Source organism: Triturus cristatus, chromosome 8 (assembly GCF_964204655.1).
Source record: "Triturus cristatus chromosome 8, aTriCri1.1, whole genome shotgun sequence".
NCBI classification, from domain to species: Eukaryota; Metazoa; Chordata; class Amphibia; order Caudata; family Salamandridae; genus Triturus; species Triturus cristatus.
The window spans coordinates 656450213-656478035 of record NC_140591.1 but is presented as its reverse complement, the minus strand read 5'-3'; positions in this window follow the sequence as shown (position 1 = coordinate 656478035).

The window sequence follows — 27823 nt, the reverse complement described above, 5'->3', positions numbered from 1 at the left end:
TGGCAGTCGTTTCAGCAACACGGCGGCCCTTCTTCCTGGCAGAGTCCAACAAACTAGAAGTGTACTGAAGAATTGGTGTGTGAGGTCCAATATTTATACAAGGTGCCCACTTTGAATTGGAGGAAGCTTCTAGAGGTTTCCATCCCACTGAGGTGTCAAGAATTCCTTCCTTCTTGTCCTGGTCACAGCTTGTCTGGGATCACAAAAGACTAGAGACAAACCCTTTGTGAAAGTGTTCAGGCAGAGCCTTTTTTATGTGCAAGTGTGGTAGGTGACATCTTCTCCCCCTCACTAACTCAAAGTTGCTCATCCTGACAACACCAATCATCTCTTTATCTCACTATCTGGGAGCAGTACACAATGACCAACTGCCAAATACACTTAGTCATGTGACCCAGGATATAGGCGGCAGGCACCAAATGGTTGAGACAGAAAAAATCGAATTTTCCAAAATTCTTCTTTTCATGATACAACAAATCTGGTTGTATCATGAAAAGAAGTCTTTCAATTACAATTCTATAGACACTATACTCTACCTGTCAACCTGCTCATAATTGTAAGTTATCACTTATTAAATGTAATAAAGTTAACCTATGTTATGGATATGGGAGAAGTAGACCTTGCAGTGGTGAAAAACTAATTTAGGCAAGACATAAAAGTACATATCCAACTTTTTAAATGCAATGCACCCTGCCCTATGGGCTATTTAGAGCCTAACCTAGGGGTGGCTTATATTTTTTTTAAACGAAGGTTTAGGCCTGACAAACAGTTTATTTTGCCATGTCGAAATGGCAGTTTAAAACTGCACACACAGGCCGCAAAGGCAGGCCTGAGACATGTTTAAAAGGGTACTTAAGGGGAGGCACCATGAGTGCTGCAAACCTGCTAGTAGCATTTAATTTACAGGCAGGCCCTGGATACCTGCAGTACCTCTTTACTAGGGACTTACAAGTAAATTAAATGTGCCAATTGGGTGTAAGCAATTTCACCATGTTTATACAAGAGAGAGTACAGGAGCGTTAGCACTGGTTAGCAGTGGTAAAGTGCACAGAGTTCTACAAGCCAACAAAAAGGGTTGAGGAAACAGGAGGGGGGTGAAGGCAAAATGTTTGGGGGTTATCCTGCTGGAGAGTTAAGTCTAATAAGTACCTTGCTTGCAGGTAATATTTGTATTAATTCTGTCTATTTAACATATATATTGCACAGTTGACCAAAAGATTATAGGATAATGCACATTCATTAAATACATTTGTAGACAGCTGTCTCGCTATGTGTGGAAAGTACAACATGTCAGCTTATTTCTCAGGAATAGATTTTACATTTTGGGAAGTTGGCCCTGAGTCTCAGGCATCTTTGTTCAACCAGCCAAGCTGCAAGTCACAGATGATACTGCTACTACAATTAAACATTCTCACATGTTAAAAGAAAATTACTTCTCTAATATTATGTGATATAATCAGGGATGGCTTTAGCGTTTGTGGCACCCAATGTGACAATGTTTGTTGGCGTCCCCCAATGACCACCTCTGCCACGGATTCCCTCACAACCACCCTTTAACAGTGCCCCTCAAGTCTCCATAACCACTCTCTCTCAGATGCATTTAATTAGTTTTATATCACCACCACCACACATACTAGTGTAGGGTGTCAGAAAATGTTACATCATGCACACTACATAGATACAATCAATCATAGGTGTGTAAATCAGTGTTTAGCAAATGTTACATAAGACAGAGGACTACAAGGTGTAGGATTCACATGTCATCCATACTGGTCGGCAGGATAGTTTAGGAGTGCTTGGTCTGGAGAAGCACAAATTAAGAATTTAAAACATAACTCCAATATTAGGATAAAAACAGACGGGGGACAGGAGGAGAATCATAATGCTCTAATCTGTACCTTGCCGTTTGCATGCAGCTCTTTGATGACAATTAATAGCTCACTGTTCTATGTTAGCATTATAATTCATAAACTGCCAGTAACAAAGGATCTCTTGGACAAAAGCAGTAACCCACTAACCTATTTACATTATATGCACTTTGTGATCTGAATGGTACACGTTTGTTGCAGCAGGCATATTAACCCTCTGCGCTACCTTAGTATGATTCAAAACAGCCACTAGAAAACCTTCCATCTCTCTCTAGGAAGAACATTAGTTACCGGAGTTAGCTTGACATTTTTATTTTTGCCTGAAAATTGCTGGAGGCCCTGAACGCAGCATAGCAAATCATAATATACTAAAACCACTATGCACCCATTCAAAGTCAGCTCCTGGTGGGGTTGCACTAGTCACACCACTCTAGAGCCGGCCCTATATATAATAGTAACGAAAAACTAAAACATAATGACCCGTGAAAAGCACTGTAATTACGGGGCTATTAATATTGTATGGCATATAAAATATTTCGAAACGAATAGACAATTGCAGAAATGAGACATTGTCTCCTTCAATGCAGTTGAGGTAAGTTTGTTGACCAAATGCTGTTTATCCTGTTCACCCTAAAACACATCACACAAGATCTTACACAGAAAATAAAGCATAATGCAATCTTTAAAGAAAATGCATGCACAACAAGTGGAGATTAACAAAGAATAGTCGCAGAAAATTCATTCTGCTTTTTGTGCATGGCATTTAATACACATGATAAAAATAAAAGAAAAGAAAAAAACAGATATCTTTGCATCAACGATAATAGTTTAATCTCTTTAAAACCAGGTACTATAAATCAGAAGTATCGTATTTCTTTTATAAAAATCACATTATTTTCTGCATGACTTGGCAATTTGTATGATTACGCAGAGGTTGGACTTAGAATAGTATGTACATCACTAAACTCAGTCTATCCATGTGCATGAAAATTAATCATTCGTTTCCCATTGCTAGAACCAGTGCAGAATAATTGCAAAGCATTTGTACAGAGGGCTTTCATATTTACAGTAACTTCTCTTGTACCTTCTCTCTCCTCCTCTGTTTCCATCTCCCTTTTTGGTTGTATTCATGCACTAACAAATTTATAATTTTCTTCTATCAGATTTGCTCCTGCCTTACTTCCTTCCTCCCTCCCTCCCACCTTCCCTCCCTCACAGTACACCATAATCACAAACAATAAAATCTACACCCATTTTTCTCTCCTGCACAAATAGGTTGAAACTGCAGGTGGATGTATTATTTATACATTCAAATAACTTGTCAAAGTGTTTCCATATTTATTTGCAGAAATCCAAAAGCAACCATCTGCTGTTGGTGCTAACAGTGTAAGACACATTCATTGAAAGTTTGAAAGTTTCTGAATAATGGGCAGAGAGAAGCAAACGCGATATTCGTGAACTTATAGAGGAGAATTCATTACAATACACAAAGCGCATATTTGAATATATTCGCAAATCATGAAAGACACATATTTTGGGTGAATAATAGCTCAGATAACCTAGATCAAAACAAATTCTCATCCCTGCTCTTGGACGGAGACAAAGAACTTTAAAATAAAAGTTTTGATGTGAAACCTATTAAAGTGTAAAAAAACAACATTCTACCTCGATTTTAAGGAAAAAGTATATAACGCTGTTTTAATATACAATAACGTATAGAAACCCTTTGATTGTAGAAAGGTAGGGGCATATCAGCAACAGCCGGCGACAATTATCGCTAAGCGCGCTTAGCGCGAGGATAATTATCACCAGCTATCGCTGGATTATATCGCCGAGATAGCGTGCTATCAGCAACGCTTATCTCCGATGCGATATATATAACAGCGATAGTTGCAAAAAGCGCGATTATCGCTGGAAATCCAGCAATAATCGCACAGTGACAGGCGATACCTTGTTGACAGGGGTGGGTGGTCTCAGTCCTATAATCCACCATCCTTGGCTAAAATGATTTAGTCAGGTTACAAGCAGGCATAATGAAACCTGCGTAAGGCACGTTTAGCGCTACATTTCTCGTCGCTTTGAAGGTTAGTGTGCAGCTTGCTGATAGGAGAAATGTCTGTTAGCGACATTTTCCACGTTATTTTGGTGAGGAACGCCCACTTTGCATTTCATTAGAGATGCAAAGCTGGGCGTTAGGGAAACAGGCGCAGAGGCATAGAAACACGCGCTAGCGTGTTGTGCGATAAAATTATCGCCGCTTTTCGCCCGAAAATGGACGCTAAAGCGGTGATAATTTTATCGCTTCCCCTTGATGATATACCCCGTAGTTTGATATTTCAAGGCAATAACACCCTAAAAAACTATTCACACAGTGAAGTTTACTTGTCTTCGGGGCATTTTATCAAGGACGGCGTTAAAAATTATCGCCGGTTTAGCGGCAGAAAACTGCCGCTGAAGCGGCTGATAATGGGCTTGATAATATGCCCTTGAGAATTCCCATAGAAGCCCATGTTCTGGTGTCAACATGGGCTTCTATTGGAATTCTCCAGGGCATATTATCAAGCCCATTATCGTCGCTTTAGCGGCAGTTTTCTGCCGCTAAACCGGCGATAATTTTAACGCCGTCCTTGATAATATGCCCCTAAAATAGTAAGATGTATCGCTAATAGTTGTTCAATATTTCACTAGTTAAATCATGACAGCGCATTTATTAATATGTCGAGCTGGAAAGGCTCGTTTCGTTTTTGGTCTCAAATATAGACCACTTGGGAGAATTATCCTCGGTTCTAACACTGCCTCTTTAGCGCACATGCATCTGCCTCTGGCAACCATATCCAGCCCTGGCTGACTGCAAACCGTGCTTAGAAAATTAGACCTAACACAAGTCAATTAGAGAAGCGCTTTTATAACTGTCTCTCGTCACTTGTGTTGCTCCAGACTTGTAACCGGGGCACCCTTCCAAACGAGCAAGCGCCATGTTGAAACTGCAGGGACCCACAGCTGGTCAACTCACAATGTTGTATGCGTTGTTTAAAGGAGACGTTCTGTTACTGAAACAATACCTGACCTTATAGTCTTTTAAAAACCATTTGCTGAAATCAATCTGCCTTCATGCAACTTTTTTAAGCTGTATATTTTTCTCAAGAGAGGGCGCTTCTGTCGGAAAGAAAGGCAGACACCCTTTTTTTATGGTTTGTGGAGGATTTAACTGTCCACTTTAAATAGAACAAAAGTCAAGGAATTATGGGGCATATTATCAAGAAACGGCGTTAATATTATCGCCGTTTTAGCGGCAGAAAACTGCCGCTAAAGCAGCGATAATGGGCTTGATAATATGCCGCAGAGAGTTCCAATAGAAGCCCATGTTCACACCAGAACATGGGCTTCTATGGGAATTGTCAAGGGCATATTATCAAGCCCATTATCGCCGCTTTAGCAGCAGTTTTCTGCCGCTAAAGCAGCGATAATGTTAACGCCGTTTCTTGATAATATGCCCCTATATGATTTTTCTTGTCAGTGCTTAATTTGTAAGAAACGTAATAATATTAACGCTGGGGCCCAAGGTATTTTTTTGGAAAGCCATTCGGCCTGCCAGAGCTGCCACATGCCTGTACAAACACCACCAGCTAACAAATACACTCCTTAAAATCAAACATTTGGACTATTCCAGTTCACCCACATGTTGAAAGAATGGTGTGGGCACACTGGTATTATTGTTTTTAAAGCATATTCAATTGTCAAACAATTTGCTGATGTACACTGCACACAAATAGGCAGTACCAGCAAGTGGTGTTCTGTAAAAAATAAGAGCCAGTGTTTAGAATGCATGGGCGGATTATTATGACTGTGGGACCGCCACCGAAAGCCAGTGGGTGGCGGTCCTACCGCCATCTGGACCATATTTTACACCCGCTATATTACCATGGTGGGCGGATAGTTGGCAGTTGGAAAGACCGACTGCCACTCATCCAACGGGCTCCTTGAGCCCGCCGGTGCATCTGAGGGGAATCATATCCCCACAACGGTGGCGGTGCTCACCAGGCACTGCCGTAGGGATTATGATGTCCCTTCCCACCTGCCTTTTCATGGCGGGTAACCCGCCATTAAAAGGCAGGCAGACCGGAACTTTGGGGGACCGTAGTGGGCCCTAATTACCCCCTGGCCCTAAGTAATGGGTTTTAGGGGGCACCTATGGTGCCCGCCAACTTATCCCTGCACCATGTGGCAGGCACCGCATGGTGCCTGCTCTGTAGTGCAGAGATATGTCTGGTGTCCCCTTTTTCCATTGTGGCATGTGCTGCAGCCAGCAACACCCGCTGCAATGCAAAGGATAGTCATTGTGACCGCCTGGCGGTGGCAGACGCATTGTAATGCTTCTGTTGGGACCGCCGACAGCCTGTTGAGCGGTCCCATTTGCTATAGGGTACATCCGCCCGCCATTCTAAACAGCCCCTAAATGCCCGCCGATCACCTGCAAACATCGCCACAAATGAAACCCACCCATATTTGTGGCTCTATGTCATTTTAGGGTTTTGATTGAGCAAGAGCTACAGAGTGCATCTGTCTTGCTCTTTCAGCAGTATGCTTTACTCATGGTTAAAACTTTGAGCTTTGAAGATTGTGATTGTGTATGTGTTAGATTATTGTAGCCAGAGACCCTATCTTTGTACATATGACAGAACTCCAGATGCATTCCTATCTTTAAAAGCCACACGCAGATATTTGATGGATTATTGTAGACAATTAACACATATTCGTACAGTTTATAAAATTCCAGACACAATCCCATCTGAAGAGGCCACAAGCAGCATAGAAGTGCTGTGTTGGTCCAAATAACTATTCAAACTTTTATAGATGGGTGGCTTTCTCCACTGACCTCGGGAGCATTCCTCCAGGTCATCAGAAGTTTGCAAAAAAGTACAAATGAGAGGAAATCCCAAAGCAGTGTCTCAGTCTTGAAGGTTTCCCCTCTGTTTCTCAAGAATAGTGCATGTCAGTCTTCTACACAGCTGTAGCATGATAAATCCACATACACCTGTCAACAATAATCAGGTTAATTAGGACAGACGAGCGTAAGGTGTTTGTCCTAGTTACATCTACATTATTGAAAAGTGGTCCTTCCCACCAGCTAGCTAGCTCAGCTTAATACAGTCTTCGATGCATGCTCCATAATTTCAAGCAATTTTTGTTTCATCACTATCCCAAGTATGTTATGTACGTCTTGGTAACAATATAGTTCCAATCCAGCTGTGGCCATGAAGGTAAAATGGTGGGGCTGGGTGGGGGGCAGGGGGATTTCAACGGATGATAATGAAGGAAAATGAATTATTTATTTAATTTTCCCACGTCATCTTCTGTCGAAATCCCCCTCCACCCGGCCCCGCCACTCTTACCTGCAAGGGCGGCGGCTGTTCCAACCCCAATATAAAGCAACAGCATGCCCTATGAAAAGGGCTGAAAGTACTATTCAGGGCATTGAAGGTATGCTGCAAATAGGAAGGTCAACTTAACAGATGCCAATGTGTGGTAAGCAATAAACAGGCGTGCTTCTGGGAAAGCTGATAATTGATGAAGAGGTTCTTCTGCTCCTTTCCTGGTCAGTTAGAGTGCTGAGGATGACATTTATTTCAATGCTTGTTTTTTTACTAACTCTGTGTCACTTCTCTTAAGTCATACGCATGTTACATTTAATACATTCTTATATTTTTAAATTGATCCTTAGATTACAATAATGTTATTGTCTTTATTGCAATACATTATTTAGCTTTTATTATTTATTCCTTTGTCTACGTAATCACATGTCTATAGTTTACCACCACAAGTACAGCGTGGTAACTTTAAGGAGACCCTGTGTTGCTGTTTACTCTTTTGAGAATTATGACAGGTATACAGCAACTTCCCATGCCTCTACGTATTGCAGAGATTAACTTTAGACAGTAGCTTCTTTAGTCACTGAGATTCAGATGTTCAACTCTTGCACCATTCACCATCACTCTAGAGGTCATCCACAGTTCAAAGTAAGCGTGCATCTCCAACGATTTATTTTTCTTATCATCATATATGACTACCATAACTCTACCCAATATATTTTTCACTCATTAATGTTGCTGTTTTAATTTTTGTTTGGAAACTTTTTTCTTTGAAGCATTCCGACAACTTCTGTGGATAGGATGCTTTCAAGAAACCGACTCAAAGGAATGTGTATGTACAGTTCCAGTCTGTGATGCTTCTCGTTAGTTCTGAGATGAAAGTTACCAATCCCAGAATGGTTTTAAGCAAACATCATCCACGTGTTCTGTGCCTTAACCCACCTTAAAGCATGTTAATCTGTAAGAATCGAAGGCCAGTATTCAAGTAAAACAGTCATTAGCCTAATGAAACAAGAATCTTTTTGGACCTTAAATTATCACATGGATGAAAAGGATTGTTTGGATTTGAGATTTTGGGATGGCAATGGAATAATTTGCTTCACCATTTATGACTTGTTTATTTAAATGTTTGTAGAGCCCAAATGTAGCTGAAAAGCCTAGAAAGTCTTCTAACTGAGGAGATTTGGGATGCATATTGGGGCACATACATCTTACTTGCATATAGCGGGGTTTATCTTCAAATTGTATCTCTCTGTGTTTTGAAGCAACTATAGTTACTTACATTTGAGGTGTTTCTTGAAGCAGTCTGTCCTCACTTTCTACTAGAAACAGAAGGGAGATAGTGCTGAAGGGCTTGGGTGTGTTGGAATAGAGTTCCAGATCCTTGGAGCATAGCAGGAGACAGTTGGTGTTCTAGAGGTCTCCTTATTACACTTAATATTGGTAGTTGGATTGCTTTGTGTGTTGCATTGGCAGCTGGATATTTTAATCTTAGCTGTAGGTAGATTTGCCTGTTGGTGTTCCCTAACCAGAAGTTGGCTGCACTCTTGTCCTTTCTGTTCAGCAGTTTAATGGTATTTAGTTTACGGGTATTTGCAAGGATGGATGACTGAGACAGGCTTGCCAGTCAACCTACTAAAGAACTGCTGATCATGTTGAATGAGATCTCCTATTATCAGCACCTTAGGGATGCTCTTTGAATGTGTCACATAGTTATCTGAGAAGTTGGCACGCACAGCGTAGCCTCATTTTCGAGGGATAGGACAAGTGCATAAATGGACCTTCTAGATTTGGGTTCAAGAATGTATGCCTTTCCTTGATAGGATGGAAGATATGTCCTCATGTAAGTATAGTCGTCCTACTACACGTGTCTTGAGCATCATTTCATGTGGAGTTCCAGATACTTTGGGGAGCTCTTAAATTTACTAGAGAAACTCTAATTCTTGTATTAGCGCTTTTCTGCTCTTAGTGGCAACAAGAATGAACTAATTTCTCATTGGTTTTGATTCACACATCTAGGCAAGTATGGCATAGATGCTGGTCTCCGGGTGGTCAATGTTGTCGACCAATGAAATTGCCCGCGTACAAGGGCCATCTGTTTATTGGTCAGTCTTGTTGGCCGGTAGTGCTCAATCTCTTCCACAGAGAGACCTAATCTGTGAATCATTTCCCGAATGTTAACAAATATACAATGACTTATACCTTAAATATGAATATTTCTACCTTCTGCAAACACCTTGGTTTGAGCCTGTTGAGGTATGATTTTCCTACAATTCCTGCCCTTTTCTTTAATTCGTCTTTTCACCTACTGAAGCTGCGCTGAGACTAATATATATTGTTGGAAATATATAAATTATGCTCTTAAAATATTCATATTGTAGCATTTTAACTCTTCGCCGTTGTGAATGCTATGCCAGAAGCCTTCGTTTCAAATATTTCTTTTTGGGGATTGGTTAACAGCCATGGGAATGGGAGACACACCAACAACAACATTAAAGATTGTCAGGCCTGCCTTTTGAAAAGTCAGTCTAAAATTAAATGTGTGCATTTGGATGCTCAATCAGGCTGCGTGTCATCTTTTTTGAAGAATCGGCATTTGAATGAAGTAAAAATGTTTCTTTTTTATTCAGAAATGGGGCTTTACACAGCTGTGAAGCATTTTAGGCTGTAGTGATATAGGCTGTTTCTACAAGAGCAGCAGCTGCTCAGTATCAAACAAATTAAAGGAAAAACATGGGCCAAATTTTAATTCTTGTACCAGATGCAAAGGTACCACATACTGATAATAACAAGCAAACAAGGAAGTAAAAGTCACACCCAAAAACGATTAAAGTAATTAACATGGAAATATTTACTTGAATGATGAATCATGAAACACAAAATGCAGCCAACGTGCTGAACAGTTCGCCAAAGGGCTTTAAAATTCCGGTGCCAAGAACACTTTCTATACGTAGGGAAGTTGTGCATGCTTATTTAGGAGCCATCATCACACAGTAGCGGCAGCTGCTCTCGGCTCAGGAAGAGCTATCACAGATGGATTTATTTGTTCTGGGAGGCAGGCGCTGTAGTTCAAAATACCAGGGTAAAAAATGCGTGCCCATGGACAGCGTAGTGAGAATTCAGTCAGTAGTGTGGGAGATGTCATGTTGGAACCCACGGCTCTGTCAGCAAACGCAGCGCATGTAATGTAGTACACTGACACAAAGTTTTGTGGTTTTCTGACCACGAGGTCTCGGCCCCGGGCCTTTCATTTCCTCCCCAGACACATCAAGGCCACTACCATTCAGCTCATGTGTGACGGGGTTGCTCAACAGTCTCCCCTCAATTTAATTATCAAATGGAATGTTCCACAACCCCAACACAACATTCCTCCTTTACCCAAAAATACAAAGCAAATAAGACAAAACAAACGAGGTATGCTGTATCCAGCATGTAAACCAAACATTTGCAAACATGCACAAAAACCCTCCCGCGAATGATTCAGTCATCATAATGCTGAATAACTGTGGGAAACATACTCAGATACAACAGTGCATTTTGACATTAAAGAGTTTTATGTTTATACCAGCACAAAATCCTTCAACTTCTTCGTGATCACGGGTCACGGATGTAGGTCACATCTCCCCATCCCTTGCAGACTATAATCAAGTACACCGCCTTTCATCTCATCTTGATGTTTAGGGACCCCCACACTAGGGTCTGCACCAATGGGACTTCTCCTTCTATTCTCTTGGGACTCAGAAGAATCTATCAGCCTATGGTGACCATTGAAATCCTCCAATGACAGAGGGGAGGAGCAAACACCACTGTGCAGAAGTCCCACATTGTCATCATCACCTCTCAATTCAGCCACTGGAGATGTACAGCTCAGGCTCCCTGGTCCAGGCTCAGGCTGCCAGTACAGATTGAAAAAGGACACATTTCTTGTGACTGTTTCTTCGTGTTTCCAGGCAGCAATCATGGTTCCCTTCACAGCACTCACTTTCCAAGGCTGAACCTCAAACAGCAACAGAAACTTCCTTCCCGGACGGCAGTTCTTAACAAGCACCAAGTCGCCAGCTTGAAAATGCCACCACTTGGCCCTTCTTCTCCTTGACATCCTGTCATTCGGTACATGGCGCCGCTGCAGGGCTCCTGCCGCTTTTTTGTCCCAATCTTTCTGTTCATTAGTCAACAGACACTGGTAGTCAGATCTGGCTACCCTAATGGCTTCACAAGATTGTGAATTGATGGTTCAAATAAGTTTAGTTTAAATCCTTTGAACCTCAGTGCTGTTACAAGGGGCTCCCTTTGACTTGTCAATTGAAACTAAATGTTTAATATCTATAAAGAAAACCTCTAAGGGCAGTAAGGGATTTGTCATGGAGTCCCATTATTGGTGTTTCTGTCCCAGACTTAAGATCCCCACATGGGTAAAAGTATCAGGGAAGGTGTCATAAATTGTTGTCATGGTGGAAAAACTAGACTGTATATTTGTCCATCTGACAACTCTACTAATTTTAGAAATGTGAGGCTTCAAAGAGGCCTGTCCTAGAGCTTTGCCTAGGTTAAGTAGAAAATCTACATTTAAAAGTAAATCTAGTGCATTATGTTCGCTATCTGATCAGGGGACAACCTTAAAATTGATCAGATTTGCCCAAAGTTTATTGTCAATGGAGAAGCAGTCAATTCCGCTTTTGTATTTGTCTCTCCTAAAGGTGTACTATTCCATTACACACCCACAGGCCATAGGACAAGGTTAAAGAGGTCAATTGTAAAGCATCAGCAGAAGACCAAGATTTGAGGAACTCGCCCCATCGAGTAGGAATGCTTAAGCTCTTGTCCTCCCATTCTGTTAAATTGGACATACAAGTCAAAAATGTATTGGTAGAATTGAAGTCCCCTGCAAGCAGTATTATGGGACAATTTGTTGACTCAGCTAGATATCTGTACAACATTTTTAGAGTTAAAGACTCTTTTCTTATTAGGAACCAGGCAGTTGTACAGATTAAAAATGTTGAACAAAAGCCCCTTAGGTGTCTTAATGCTGAGGCCATGATTGTCAGGCGAAGGAATATGTAGTCTTTTGATTGAACAGACTAGTGAAATTATTACCATATTATTAACCCCCGAGGAATTACTAACCTTTGACAAAAAGGCTTCTAGAATCAATGTCTCATATCCTGGCCTGTTTATTGGGGACGTTGCCCATGTTTCCTACAGTAGACACACATGGAATGAATCCATGAATTCATTGCAAGCAGGATCTATTGTTATTGACTGAAGCCCTCCTACATTCCAAGATAAGAAGGGGATGTTTGTACTGCAGTCATGAGCAATTTCTCTAGAGGAGCAATTAGAGACAATGGGGTCAGATTTAAAGTTGCTCAAAGAGGGAAACATGATAGATTCTTTTTCTGGTTGAGCATCTAAATTATTTAGAGGTAAATGTGCGGTATGGATAGTACTCAAATTAGATAATTTGGAAGTTGTGGGAGTGGAAGATGGGATTGGGAAGAAGTTAGGTAAATGTCTCTCTCATACAGACTGATAATTCGTTACTCTCTGGCATTATTACTCAATCAAAAAGAACTATTGATGACAGAATGCAGAACAATGTCATATATTCACCCCAGTACAAAGATCTGGGCCTAAAACCATCGTTTTTTTGCTCACAAGCATCCTAGGACCGGGTTCGGGGATTCAACCTTTTTCAGCCAGGATAGCTTGATTCCAGTGGCATGGAGAGCACGGGACTCACGTCTGAGCATACCCGTTCCACTAGGGGTGACAAATGCAAAAAGAACTATGGATGGACAGAATGCAGAACAATGTCATGCATTCACCCCAGTACAAAGATCTGGGCCTAAATCAATTGTTTATTTGCTCACCATGCCATTCCAGTTTGGACCCAGCCATATGCAAATCAGTCTTGACCCTGTGCCCAATGGGAACAGTCCAGCCCGAACTGCCAGGCCAGGTCCTCCCTGGCCTGGAAACAAGCATCCTAGGACCAGTTTCGGGGTTTCACCCCTCTTCAGCCAGGATAGCTTGATTCCAGTGGCATGGTGAGCACGGGACTCACGTCTGAGCATACCCGTCCCACTCGGGGTGACAAATGCAAAAAGAACTATTGATGGACAGAATGCAGAACAATGTCATACATTCACCCCAGTACAAAGATCTGGGCCTAAATCCATCGTTTTTTTACTCACCATGCCATTCCAGTTTGGACCCAGCCATATGTAAATCAGTCTTGACCCTGTGCCCAATGGGAAGAGTCCAGCACGGACTGCCAGGCCAGGTCCTGCCTGGACTGGAAACAAGCATCCTAGGACCGGTTTCGGGGTTTCACCCCTTTTCAGCCAGGATAGCTTGATTCCAGTGGCATGGAGAGCACGGGACTCACGTCTGAGCATACCCGTCCCACTCGGGGTGACAAATGCAAAAAGAACTATTGATGGACAGAATGCAGAACAATGTCATATATTCACCCCAGTCCAAAGACCTGGGCCTAAATCTATCGTTTTTTTGCTCACCATGCCATTCCAGTTTGGACCCAGCCATATGCAAATCAGTCTTGACCCAGTGCCCAATGGGAACAGGCCAGGCCAGGTCCTCCCTGGCCTGGAAACAAGCATCCTAGGACCAGTTTCGGGGTTTCACCCCTCTTCAGCCAGGATAGCTTGATTCCAGTGGCATGGAGAGCACGGGACTCACGTCTGAGCATACCCATCCCACTTAGGGTGTCAAATGCAAAAATAACTATTGGTGGAACCGGTCCTAGGATGCTTGATTCCGGTCCAGGGACGACATGGCTTGGCAGTTCGGGCTGGACTGTTCCCATGAGGCACAGGGTCAAGACTGATTTGCATATGGCTTCGTCCAAACTGGAATGGCATGGTGAGCAAAGAAACGATGGATTTAGGCCCAGATCTTTGTACTGCGGTGAATGTATGACATTGTTCTGCATTCTGTCCTTCAATAGTTCTTTTTGCTGTTCGCCCTATGTGGGAAGGGTATGCTCAGACGTGGGTTCCGTGCTCACTACGCCACTGGAGTCAAGCTATCCTGGATGAAGAGAGGTGAAACCCCGAAACCGGTCCTAGGATGCTTGATTCTGGTCCAGGGAAGACATAGCTTGGCAGTTCGGGATGGACTGTCCCCATGAGGCACAGGGTCAAGACTGATTTGCAAAAGGCCATGTCTGAACTGGGGTGGCGTGGTGAGCAAAATAACAATGGATTAAACCCAGATCTGTGACTGGGGGTGAATGTTTTGCCAATGTGCAACATTCCGTCCATCATCTTGTGTGTTTTGTTGTTCGCCCTATGTGGGAAGGGTATGCCCAGACGTGAGTCCCCGTGCTCACTACGCCACTGGAGTCAAGCTCTCCTGGCTGAAGAGGGGTGAAACCCGGAAACCGGTCCTAGGATGCTTGATTCCGGTCCAGGGAAGACATGGCTTGGCTTTAGGGCTGGACTGTTCCCATGAGGCACAGGTTCAAGACTGATTTGCATATGGCCATATCTGAACTGGGGTGGCGTGGTGAGCAAAATAATGATGGATTAAACCCAGATCTGTGACTAGGGGTGAATGTTTTGCCAATGTGCAACATTCCGTCCATCATCTTGTGTGTTTTGCTGTTCGCCCTATGTGGGAAGGGTATGCCCAGACGTGGGTCCCGTGCTCACTACGCCACTGGAGTCAAGCTATCCTGCCTGAAGAGGGGTGAAACCCGGAAACCGGTCCTAGGATGCTTGATTCCGGTCCAGGGAAGAAATGACTTGGCAGTTAGGGCTGGACTGTTCCCATGAGGCACAGGGTCAAGACTGATTTGCATATGGCCATATCTGAACTGGGGTGGCGTGGTGAGCAAAATAATGATGGATTAAACCCAGATCTGTGACTGGGGGTGAATGTTTTTCCAAGGTGCAACATTCCGTCTATCATCTTGTGTGTTTTATTATTACTCAGTTAATCTAGAAGATCTGGTTGGGATAAAACAGCAAATTTATTGGAGACTGAAATGGAAAATGTTGAAGAAGGTGGTATAATAGGACTCAGATATCCTTCGCTGAATGAATTTGAAGAATAAACAATTGGCCTGTTGAAATACCCTAGAGGTAAGGTCTCAATCCTTTTATTAACATTCGGAATGTGTTTCAGTATAGAAAAGAGGTTACAAACAACAAATTAATTTGAAAACTAATGGCAATGCTGTCTGTAAGTCTAGTTTTTTTTTCTGCCGCTGAGGACTAAATGACCTCTTTTTGCATCAAAATAGCAATAAACATACTTACGTTATCAAATCACATATTGCCTGCTGCTTCTATTCAAGGCAAAGAGACATTTTCAAGCACAGTGTGAGTTGGGGGATAAAAGGTTATTCCGCAACATTTTATCACTTTTGATGCAGTTAGCCAATAGGCTTGGCCTTGTACCATTCTGCAGCAATCAGTTGTTAACATTAAATATGAAGCATTATTCAAGAGTGTATGATGAGTCAGGATGGATCGAACACGTGCAGCTGATAATGTGTAACTGAGACCTAGCTCAAATTCTATGTAAAATAATAGATTTTCACAATAGTGGATGGCCTAGAGGGTTAGTGCATGCACATATGCCTATGAATGTAGGATTGTCTTGAGCTAGGCATGAGAACTCGAAGGGTAACTCCCACCTGTTGCAGGAAAGAAATGTGCATTTTGTCATACCAGCCCAAGGACTATTACTTCTGCCACTCGCCAAACTGGAAGGTGGTAATTTAAAGGAAAATTACTCCATGCAGGAGACCTGTGAGCCACACGGATTTCTGCTAAAAAAATATATTTCCTCCATGTGTTCTATACTTAATAAGGAGAAAGTGTTTTTTTTTAGCCATAGTTTTTTGAGGTGAAGTCAGATTATAAGGATCAAAAACAGCACTTTTGTCCAAGAGATGCTATGGTATTTTCCCATCTCATATATTTAGAATGCCCATTTTAGCGGTATAATTTTCACGTTTGAGTCTGTCCATGTTGGAAAAGACTTAGGGACTGTCGGAGTGCCACCACCCTATTCCTACACCGACAAAGCTCACTGCCAGCCGGCCGCCAGATTATGACTTTTCTCGCTGTCTGGTGGGATGTCCTTTCGTGTTTCCATGGCAGTGCCTTTGAAAAAGGCCCCGCAATGGGAATGCCAAAGCCTGTTCCTGCACAGCATGGACTCTGCAGTCCATGCCGAGCAGAAAATGGGGTGCATACACACAGGGTGGCACAACAGTGCCCCCTTGCATGTATACCCATGGCTGAGGCAACAGGGGGCCTTGTGGGGCCCCCTAAGTTCCCTGACCGCCAATCTTTTCATGGCAGGCTCACTGCCATGAAAAGACTGGCAGCGAAAAAACTTGTAATATGCTTGGCAGTGCCACAACAGCACCTCCAGCTTATTTCTACCTCACACCACTGCAACACCGCCCGGGAACGGCAGTTGCAAAAGGCCTGCTGCATTCCGACCGCTAAACTCAGACTAGGGCAGTAGGACCACTGGTGCGGCAGAAGCCGCCACACCACAGAGGACTGCCAAGCTCATAATCACCCCCTTAAGTCCCCTTTTATAATGTCAAGAGCTGAGGACACTGTGCTATTTAAGAAATACACTGTTTTGGAGAATGTATGCATAGCATTATTTATTTATCTGAATGTAATTTGCAGAATTTCTCTGTCAGGTGTCTAATTCCTTCAGCAGCTTCATTTTCTGAATATCTTTTCCATTCATTATAAACAGCATAGGCTGCTGCATATATGGAATGTTAAATTTTAGGTGGGTGTGCTCCTAGAAAAAATCTTAAAAATCCATATTTTCACTAATTTTCGACAAATGCTCCTTCACAGCCATTAGTCAAAACATGCTAACCAGCATTGGCACAGCTTTCCTGTAATATATGTTGTTATAGTTTTTGGACCAGGAGTTTTGGAAAGAGGTAGGTGCATGCATGTGTCTGCATCAATAGGCATGCGACTATTCTTTCAGGGTATAACATAATTGAGCTAAACGTTCCATTCTGGATCATATTGTTCAGTCATGTTTTCTTTCATTTGCCAATTTGTGTAATTGACCTTTGCCATTGGAGCTGATTTAAAATCTTTTATACTTCCAAACCCCATACAAGTTGTCTGTTGGATAGTTTTGTTCAGGAAAATTATTTCTTTAGACAGTATACATGCTTTAAACAGGGCTTCTGTACCTTGTACTTGCCAAAATGTTCTTTCCCAAACATTTTTTTTCATTTATATATTTGTTTCCAATACTGATAGTCTTGTATGGCGAAGTTCTTAGTGATCACACAAGAATACATTAATATTGGTGATCAGGTTCTTTTTTAAATGTTCTTGGTTACGTGAACAATAAAAAGCTGAGGGATCTGACTTATCAGCACTATTTAAATAAAGAAATTTGGTCAAGAAATTAGGATGGCTATTAAAAAGCAGAGCACAGTCACAATCACGGTCACAATTTTGTACTACAATGGAGTACCGACGGAGAGAGCGGGGCTTCTTTCCCTGAGTTGTGACCAGGTTGAGGTGGGCCCACTTGTCCTACAATTTGGACAAGGTCCAGCACTTGGATTACTGGTTTCGTATTAAGGATTCACAAATTTATATATTTTTTTTCACTTCACAGCAGCAGCTTTGTTTATTGGTCCTGAAGAAAGCCAAACATACTTGTTAGATGGTTAATGGCTGAAACATGTCGGCCTTCTTTTCATTCTAGCAGTTTTAATATACACTGCATAGCACTGCGTTTTAACTCTGCCAGTATAGAAGAGTCAATAAAGTTTTCTTTTCATCTGCACTAGGCAGTTTTAGATTCACACTTTTCACTCACTTGTTGCGCTGCACCCTCGCATCACTATACTGCTCGCTTTTGGGATTTTAGCATCCCTCTCTGAGGTTTAACAACAAAACATCCCAGAGCTCCCACCTCTTAGAGAGGTGGTTGTAGCCCTCAGTGGGACTAGGTTTTCCCACTGGGAGGAGAAAGCCGAAATGATGAAGCATGTCACCTTCGGTGAGTGAGGGCATTCGTCCTAAGAAGGGATTTCACCCTATTAGATCTTCATTAATGAGACACTTTTGTCACTCTTTTCTCTTTCTTTTTCTTTGCTCTATTGATTTTAAGCTGTGTTAGACCCAAGAAGTTAATTGTGTTTAGAGACATATCTGGCTGGTCAGGAGCTGTGGGCCTATTTTTCGTTTTACATCTGTTGTTCAATCAGTAATGGTTTAAAACTACGGGCCCTATTCATAAAAGTAATCTGAGACAAAATCCTAAAATTACTACTTTTGGTATTCACAGAAGGCATTTAGTAGAAGTAAAGTTAGGATTCCTAACTTTACTAATACTAAACTGAGACAAAATCCTAATTTTATGACTTTCAGTATTCACAAAAGGCATTTAGTAGTAGTAAATTTAGGAAAACTAACTTTACTACTACTAAATCCCTTTTGTGAAAACCGAAAGTTGTAAAGTTAGGATTTTGTCTCAGTTTAGTAGTAGTAAAGTTAGGAATCTTAATTTTACTACTACTAAATGCATTCTGTGAATACCAAAAGTAGTACGTTTAGGATTTTGTCTCATATTAGTTCTGTGAATCGGCCCCTACATTACTTTCCCTATCCTGATGTACTACTGTTTGAAAAATATAAACCAATATCAAATTAGTGTCCAAGAAAGATCAGTATCACCTGAACTATTTATGCATATGTTCTTGGTCAGGCACAGACTATTAATTGTGAAAGCTGGGAGCTCACAGAAGGACCTCTGTTTTAAATATTTGAAGGCTAACCAAAATGAAAAAACAATTTTTTAGACACACAAGGGACAACAATTAATTTGTCTTCCATTATCTTGTGTGCTAAAGCAGAGTCATACGGTTTGAATAGCGAATGTGACATTTTATGCATTCGTGTCAGAGTGTCCAATCACCCACTGTATTATTAATAACAATTTATACATAACTTTCAATTATATTTATGTGTGTAATTTACACGGCTCCTTGCTAATCTGTATTACTGGCTGTAGTTCATCAGAGCTTTTTCCACAAGGATGTCCAACTCCTCAGGATTGAAGTTGAGGGCTCTGTCACCTATATTTTGATCTATGATGGGTTCCAGCAGTAGCTATTGAGCAGTAGCAGTGGAGGAGGTCTGTTACAGATAGTGGTTAGGAGGCAAGACAACATGACAGATTTTCTGTCAACAGACGCTTACATGAGGGACAATAGATTCCATAAATATTTTCAACGTATGCATGTATAATTAGTTATTGACTTGAATTCCATGTTTCAGCCAACTTTTTAAGCTGTCTTCAACCAGGTCCTAGATGTTAGGCTCAGGCATATGAATGACTACTTCCAATTTCCAATTAATAATGTACACTGAACAAAATCAAGGCTGAGTTCTAAGGAGTGAGAGGCATGCCACATTTGTTTGGTGCCATAGATGGAATCCACATTGCATTGATGCCACCTCATGACCAAGACCAAGTGTACTGCAATAGGAAGCATTTTCACACAATCAATGTGCAGGTGGTTTGCATAGCAGACCTCTATATCACCAGCATGTGGGCAAGATCGACCCATGATTTACCCATGACTCTGTAGTGTTACGCTGCACCTGAGTACCACAACAGATGACAGTCCTTGCATGGATGAGGACCAGCTTTGTTGTTATGTTTAAAGCATTATGGTTTAAGCAATTTATTCTGGACATTTGTGCCATCCAAACATCATTTTACTTAATTACACAAATGGGCAACCTCATAAATAATCTTCTTACACTCCATTCTGAAAGCATCCTTGCTTTTATTTCCCAAGGGAACCACCTTGATGAGTTTTAAAGCATAGCTTGTTATCCAAAAGTATCAAGGTGGTTTCCTTGGGAAATATACGCAAGGTTATTTGCTGATAAAGAAAATACGGATTCTAATATTCAAGAGCAGAGACACTAATTTAACAATACAGAAATGGATAGTATATGAAAGCAACATCTTGAAAAGACATGATGATATTGATAAAACAGAAAGGAACTGAAATTCGTCACCTGTAAGCTTTGAGATAGCAGGTGACTGTGAAACATGTGTTGGTTGCATTTATTGATATATCAATGTATTATTTGAACAAGCTACATGATGACATTGAGAATAGAAAAGGTTTGAACATTTGGAAACTTGAATACAGTTTGAAGAAGAAAAAGATGGTACTGGACTTCTGTGAATAATTATGAACTGTTTTAGATATTTTTTATGTGGTTACCCATTTTGTTTTGTAAGTTTCCATAATGACTGACATAAGAGGATATTGGGGACTTTTGGGGCAGAAACACAAGGCTTTTCTCTATTTTCTATCATTTTGAGATAATTTGATGTCTGTTTGCTTTCGTGACTGTGTTTTTTTCAGAGGACTCTGGTCATCCAAGTCGTATCTGTCTTTTACCAAATCAGATAAACCCAACAAAGCCAGGGAAAATCCACTTAAATGAGGCCCATCTCTGCTGGTAGACAAGTGTTCATACTCATTGTTGATGTGTCCTTCACCCATGTTGGACGTTTGGGCATCGAATTCTTTTACATTATATTTTAAGGTTGTCAAACTACATTTGATGTTGTTGAACATACTGATATTTTTTAGCTAAAAAGTTGCTATTTTTTCAAATTTGTATTCTGTACATAGACTAAGGTGCCGATTCCGATCCATTAAAAAAATTTACCGTCCGACTCGTATCCATATTTTATTACGTACGAATCGTACAAGTACCGTACAAACTGCGAAGTACGATTCGTACGTGAAAAATACATACGAATAGCGTCGGGAAAATGGTCCGAGAGGGAGCCATAAATTTTTACGTCCGAATAGCGTCGGGAAAAGTGTCCGATAGGGAGCTGGACATTTTTACGTGCAAATCGTAAAACAGAAGTCCGAGCGCGCAAGTACGATCCGTACCGCCCGTCCGAATACACAATCGCATGTAAAAGGCCCCGTACGGAGCGAACGCTGTAGCCTACATGTACACGGGTAAACTTGTGCCCGGATACGAGTCGTACAGCCACCCTCACCCCGCACATGTCAGCACCGTACCCCCCCTCTAAACCCGGGACATGTATCGGGTCTAGAGATTATTAGTTCAACAAGTACTTACTTGCACCCACTGGGGTGAACCACTCAAGAAATCAGTTCAACAAGTACTTACTTGCACCCACTGGGGTGAACCACTCAAGAAATCAGTTCAACAAGTACTTACTTGCACCCATTGGGGTGAACCACTCAAGAACTCCATGTACCAGCTTCCCCAGGGGCGACCCGGAGGAGGGGCTAGCGGTGTGCGGTCCATTGCGATTGGTCTACAAATATGGCTCCCTCGAGCTTTGAGCTGACGAGCTCCTGGACGACGCACCTGCGTGCCTGTGCCGGCAACGAGGCCTTTGACGGTTGTTTGGCGGCCCTCTTCTCTACCCCTAACTATTTTCTCTACTGAGGAGGGAAGTTATCCCGAAACCCGAGCCATGTCTCGGGCGATATTCCTAAACCCGGGACATGTATCGGGTCTAGAGATTATTAGTTCAACAAGTACTTACTTGCACCCACTTGGGTGAACCACTCAAGAAATCAGTTCAACAAGTACTTACTTGCACCCATTGGGGTGAACCACTCAAGAACTCCATGCACCAGCTTCCCCAGGGGCGACCCGGAGGAGGGGCTAGCGGTGTGCGGTCCATTGCGATTGGTCTACAAATATGGCTCCCTCGAGCTTTGAGCTGACGAGCTCCTGGACAACGCACCTGCGTGCCTGTGCGGGCAACGAGGCCTTTGACGGTTGTTTGGCGGCCCTCTTCTCCACCCCTAACTATTTTCTCTACTGAGGAGGGAAGTTATCCCGAAACCCGAGCCATGTCTCGGGCGATATTCCTAATCCCGGGACATGTATCGGGTCTAGAGATTATTAGTTCAACAAGTACTTACTTGCACCCACTGGGGTGAACCACTCAAGAAATCAGTTCAACAAGTACTTACTTGCACCCATTGGGGTGAACCACTCAAGAACTCCATGTACCAGCTTCCCCAGGGGCGACCCGGAGGAGGGGCTAGCGGTGTGCGGTCCATTGCGATTGGTCTACAAATATGGCTCCCTCGAGCTTTGAGCTGACAAGCTCCTGGACGACGCACCTGCGTGCCTGTGCGGGCAACAAGGCCTTTGACGGTTGTTTGGCGGCCCTCTTCTCCACCCCTAACTATTTTCTCTACTGAGGAGGGAAGTTATCCCGAAACCCGAGCCATGTCTCGGGCGATATTCCTAAACCCGGGACATGTATCGGGTCTAGAGATTATTAGTTCAACAAGTACTTACTTGCACCCACTGGGGTGAACCACTCAAGAAATCAGTTCAACAAGTACTTACTTGCACCCATTGGGGTGAACCACTCAAGAACTCCATGTACCAGCTTCCCCAGGGAACCCGGAGGAGGGGCTAGCGGTGTGCGGTCCATTGCGATTGGTCTACAAATATGGCTCCCTCGAGCTTTGAGCTGACGAGCTCCTGGACGACGCACCTGCGTGCCTGTGCGGGCAACGAGGCCTTTGACGGTTGTTTGGCGGCCCTCTTCTCCACCCCTAACTATTTTCTCTACTGAGGAGGGAAGTTATCCCGAAACCCGAGCCATGTCTCGGGCGATATTCCTAAACCCGGGACATGTATCGGGTCTAGAGATTATTAGTTCAACAAGTACTTACTTGCACCCACTGGGGTGAACCACTCAAGAAATCAGTTCAACAAGTACTTACTTGCACCCATTGGGGTGAACCACTCAAGAACTCCATGTACCAGCTTCCCCAGGGGCGACCCGGAGGAGGGGCTAGCGGCGTGCGGTCCATTGCGATTGGTCTACAAATATGGCTCCCTCGAGCTTTGAGCTGACGAGCTCCTGGACGACGCACCTGCGTGCCTGTGCGGGCAACGAGGCCTTTGACGGTTGTTTGGCGGCCCTCTTCTCCACCCCTAACTATTTATCCTACTGAGGAGGGAAGTTATCCCGAAACCCGAGCCATGTCTCAGGCGATATTCCTAAACCCGGGACATGTATCGGGTCTAGAGATTATTAGTTCAACAAGTACTTACTTGCACCCACTGGGATGAACCACTCAACAAATCAGTTCAACAAGAACTTACTTGCACCCATTGGGGTGAACCACTCAAGAACTCCATGTACCAGCTTCCCCAGGGGCGACCCGGAGGAGGGGCTAGCGGTGTGCGGTCCATTGCGATTGGTCCCCCCTCTGCACTGTACCCCAACACCGTAGCACAGCCCCCCACCTGTACGCCCCGTACCCCAGGACCGTAGCCCATCCCCGTACCTGTACGCACCATACTCCAACACCGTAGCCCAGCCTGGTACCTGTACGCACCGTACCCCAACACCGTAGCCCAGCCCCATACCTGTATGCACCGCACCCCAACACCCCCGTGTAGGTACGTGCCGTCCCCCCACCCCCGTAGGTACGCACCGTACCCCCAGCGCATACCTACTGGGGTGGGGGGATGGCGCGCACCTACACGGGGTGGGGGTACAGCGCGTACCTACATGGGGTGGGCGTACGGCACGTACCTACGGGGGTGGGGGGGTGGCGCGTACCTACATGGGGTGGGGGTACGGTGCGTACCTACAGGGGTGGGGGGACGGCGCATACCTACACGGGGTGGGCATTTAAAAAAGGGCACCACACACAACAGCCACTCGTGTTCTGTTGTTCCCATTCGTTTGCAGTCATTGTTTTCTGTGAATGGTGTGTAATTATACAAAGTGGCATAATAGTATAATTTCAGGAACTTCATGTGACAAGCGTAACACAATATTCCTGAAATTATGCAAAATACCCCGATGGAATGTAAATTTCCCCAGGACTAGGTCTTTGTTGTTGTCCTCAATCAGGCCAGAATAAAAACTGCTATTATGGGCCTCTGAAGCAGCCTGAGTGTTACCAGGGGTAAGTGATGATAGGTAGCCCTGTGGTCAGTAGTGTCCGCTTTCTATTAAGTTTCCAGCTGTAGAGGTTTCTGCGACCGAGCTGACAGCAGATGGTGCTTCACCACAGCAAGTGGCAGCTAAATCAGACACTACCGCAGTAAATGCTCTGAAGGCATCCTACACACCCTAAAATGTAGAGGTAGGGCACTCATATGAAGCTCCAGGAGTTCCCTTTGGGCCTTTTAAATCATTCTGGGACTTTATGGGATTGATCAGGGAGTTTAGAAGGTCAATAATCTGGCCTAACTGATCCTCCTGCTGCATAGCTGCACCAACCACGTTTCTACTCATGGCGTTGCTATTGGTGACTGCATCCTGAGCCTTCATCCCCATAGCAGGTCTTGCTGCAGCCCTTTACAAACAGTCTTGCGATGGTATGATTGTAAGTCTCACAGGAGCCATCCTCATCAACAGGAGTACTGCTCTCAGTGAAGGCTTGTGATCTTGTTTCCTCAGACAGAGCGGACAACACAGTTTATTCTGAAATGATTTTGCTTTGTTACCTTGAACACGAGGAGGAGCGATCTAACACAGATGTGAATAATGCTTGGTTACTCAGTGCTTGGGGCAGGCGGGAGTAATGAAGAACACTGGTAAGTAATTATGTTTCACTTCGTGTTATGCGAGTAACTCAATTTCTCAAAATGCGTTCTATAGCTATGATTTTAAATGTATTTGCATATTTGTGTATGACACCTAAATGGGTTTGGTATGATATTATGAAACAAAGCCCATGATTTGAACTTTGACAAAGCTCACAGATCCTGGAGAAACGTTGGCTTGTGGATGTTTGTCACCCAACCACTGCTATGCGCCCTTTCTAATCTTTTTGCACTTTTGGAGTTTTGTGCGATCAGGGCTGGACTGGCCATAGCGGACACCGGGCATTTCCCCGATGGGCCGCCAGGGTGGGGGCTGGTTTTGGGCCCCTGGGGGGCTGTTTTTGTTGCAGGGCCATTTTTGCAGTATAGCTGCAACATTGGTACTTGGAACAAAATCAGCCAAAACCGGCCCTGGCAAACAGCTCGGCCGCACCCCCGATCCCCCAGGGGGCCGGCTGAGCATTTCGCCAAGGCTGGTTTTGGTTCCCAGTCCGGCCCTGTGTGCAATAAATACCTTTAGATTTTTTGCAAAGAACTGATGTTGGAGTACATGCTCTGAAGCTTTAATATGTTGGAAAAATGTTGTTAAAAGTACGCACCTCGGTAACCTAATTTGTTTCCTATTTTAATTTTGAACTTTGTACATTTTCTATGAAGTTAAGACATTAGAGAAAACTCATAAAAGGTCACCCATGATGCATAATATGAATCAGAAACTTTGTAAGAGAAATTGAAGGACTTAAACATCTCCAAGAGGTCTTAAAAGTAGATGAGCCGTGTCATCCCAGCATGAGTGTGCTTCCCATTTTATCATATTTAAATGCATTTGATAATGGTTCACGAGGTTAGATGTGTCTAGGAACATTCATAATGCAATAAAGAATTGGTGGCCCTCTTGGAGAACAAGGTATGTGGAGGCTAATGAAGCGACTCACAACAAATTATGAATACTTTAAAATGATAAGAATGCAACTCTGTTTGACTTATTTTATATAATTGTGGAAAGTGACAGATATACACTTGAGTAAACTCACAATTTCAACGTTGTTTGTCAATCAAACTATTTCTTCTACTAAAGATTGCCCACACAGTGGAAAATCCAGATACAGAGTGTAAATGCCCTTTTTATTCCCTCTTCCTTTCTCAACTTGACAGACTTTTGTCCATGTGGTGAAATCCCTTGCTTTACAACTCCATAAAATATAAGGGTGTTCCATGTCATCTTTCACCCTAAAAAAACACGTATGCTTCCTTTTTGTGAGAGTTTATGTTTTATTTTTCAAGCATGGGAAAAATTGTGTTGCAGGTATATTAAGACTTTGAACGAGTGTTAAACTACACAACGCCGTGCAAAGTCTTGGAAGAATATTTACTTTCCAGCAGGAAAGGTATTGTGGATTGAAAGCTGCCGCTTTCTCAGTGCAAATAGCGCTTTGCACCACTTTAGGTCAAGGGGGAATTACCTAGATGTGAAATGGGCAGATTGCAAACATCAATAGTTTCGACACAAAGCATCTTCTGCTAAGATAACAAGGCTAGGTTAATGTAGAAAAATTCAGCATCCTTGAAGCAGACACCAATTTTGGCTAAATCTTTTATTTCTCCTAAAGTCCCAATCATTAAATGTGTGCTGTCCTCCTTGCCCGCTGCTGCTCTGCCCGTCCTGACCGCACCTGTGATGCTCCTGTTGCGGTTTCCGCTTCCGGGCCGCTTCCAGGCCAGGCTGCCTGACATCGGTGCTTCAGTGTCTCTCAGTGCTGCCACAGGTCGCTAGCCAGCTGGGGGGTTCACCCGCCTTGATGGTACTTCAGTGGATGCTTTAGTGGATGTCCTCTGAGTCCTGAAACTAACCGCAATGCGGTCCCACATCCGTACGGCTCTGAGACTGCGTTCTAAGCCGGCAGATCTCTCATCTGCCTTGATGGTGTTTGATGGTGTTTGGTTGTGGTGTTTGGTGGTTGCGAATGGATACACTGGGCCAGTTTCCATCCTCATCCTCGAGGAGATTCCAGTGGCCTACCCCTCGGGGTGAGGTAGTGCGATGGGGTTATGAGGTTTCCCCTTAGGTTGTTAGCTAGACAACAATTGCACTACTTACTTCTTAGAACCCAGGGGGCACATAGTGCAAAGTGTCCCGGGACCAAAGGTGAAATTCTCTGTCTAGGCCTGACCATCTATTCCTTAGTACCTACCTCCATACTTGGATGAAGGCGACAACCCCTCTTCCTTTGTGAACAGAAAAGGGGGCACTAAAACAGTCCTAAAACAGTCCTTTGAACTGTCTTTGAAGGGGTGCAAGAAATCCTTAAACTTGTGGTGAGGAGGCTGCGGTGGCAGTTGGGGTGTGACCAAGAAGAAGGTAAGTTCAACTTTGTTTTTCTTTTGATATTAACCTCACCTGCTGGTTTAGTAATGAATACCTCCTCCCGCCCATCACCTCCAGCACTTCGCTGTAAGAGAGCTCTCCTTAGGGCCCCAAAAAGTAGATCACAGGGGAGAGTCTGTAAAAGAAGGAAAACAGGAGGGAAGAAAGTGTCTGATCAACCTGATCAAAGTGCTCTATCAAATGGGGAAGCTCTGTGCTCACCCCTTGTTACCTCAATAAAGAACTTTGTCCTCAAACATTTTAATAATGGAGTCCAACCGTCACCGGATACCCCATGAGCAACCCAGTACGTCAGACTTGGAACCAGATGTATTATGTGCAGTATTAGATGAAGTGCAAATAGCTAACCTTTCAGTGTCTCCTTCGCAGGCTATAAGTATGATAGCAAGCAGGGGCCCAAGACTGTCCTCTTCTTCCCGGTTAGATATCTCTTTATCATCTTCCTGTTCTGATGATTTTGGACTCTCCCAGCGGATTTGCAGAGAAGATTAACAGAATCGAGTTATTCCATCATCATACAACGCTCCCCTGGTTGGGGAACCAAACACTACACTT